Source organism: Poecilia formosa, unplaced genomic scaffold (genome assembly GCF_000485575.1).
Source record: "Poecilia formosa unplaced genomic scaffold, Poecilia_formosa-5.1.2 Scaffold14, whole genome shotgun sequence".
Lineage (NCBI taxonomy): Eukaryota > Metazoa > Chordata > Actinopteri > Cyprinodontiformes > Poeciliidae > Poecilia > Poecilia formosa.
Genome location: NW_006799953.1, coordinates 1,760,693 through 1,761,735, shown reverse-complemented (window position 1 = coordinate 1,761,735; position 1,043 = coordinate 1,760,693). Strand labels below are relative to the sequence as shown.

The following is a 1,043-nucleotide window of genomic DNA, read 5'->3' as shown; positions in this document are numbered from 1 at the left end:
TTTTTTCAGCTAATGAAAACAACAAAAAAATCTAAAGAAAACGAGTTCTAATGATTTTCATCAAGGCAAACTTCAACATCAAACATATCATGATAATATATATATTTTTAAAAATACACACACAGCTTTGTGCTTTCCTTGCCCAGGGCGGTAAAAAAAAGAAGAAGATATTTTTACATATCCATAGTGTTGACATTGCTGAACAATGACTATAACTGGTAGATGAATGCCTACGTTTTTGTTTTTATTTTATGTTAGCTTTTCTCAAAGTCATTGTGTTAAAAAAGTTTGAATCAGTACACCCTGAGGATACAAACTTACTATTAATAGTGGGTGGACCTTCAACACCATTAAAGGGACTTTACTGCACAGTCAGCAGGTCTATTTTAACATGTGTGTATTAAACGAACCCCACAGATCGTACTTTGCATAAATGGGAAGTATCCGCTCTTTTGGTAAAGAACACAGTTAGAAAAATGACATGTTCAAAGCATCTGCGATATGTCGCCCTTCGTGCTTTGTTAATGGTGCGCTCTGAGATCATAAAACTCATTCCGGCGATGACAGGTTCATTTGAAATATGTCCTCCAGAAGGACAAACGCGTGAACGAGGCCAGAGAGCCGAGAGCCGAGTACTCATACGGTATCTCTTCCCACACCGACAGGACATTCACTCGTCTTCAGATCTTTCTTGTTGACGTATCGTATTGGTACCAGCAAAGTGAAATAAATCCCGAGCAAGCCTGCACACTGGTGGCCCATTTCTCAACATGCTTCCCCGTGCCCCCACGCACAAATCAATGGCGGTTATGGACGTGGCGTCAGATGATCCGGCTCTTTTTCTGACCAATAATTACACAGTCCCTGACACCTGCGAGGAGAGCAGATTAACACGAAACGGCGACCGATCTGCTTCTGTGTGCCTTCGTCTGGCAGGTCAAGAGAAGATGATAACAACAGCTATTGTTGCAAATAAACTATTCAGTGCTTGGCGCCCGCTTCAGGGCCATATGCGTCCCTTTTTTTTTTTTTTTTTTTTTTTT

The 1,043-nt window shown here is 40.8% G+C and overlaps 1 protein-coding gene across 1 annotated transcript in view; it reads right to left on the bottom strand.

Annotated features, from left to right (window-relative positions):
- gabrb4 (gamma-aminobutyric acid type A receptor subunit beta4) overlaps positions 1-1,043 on the bottom strand; it is a 62,692-nt gene that overhangs the window by 46,946 nt on the left and 14,703 nt on the right. The gene's annotated exons all lie outside the window — the stretch shown is intronic.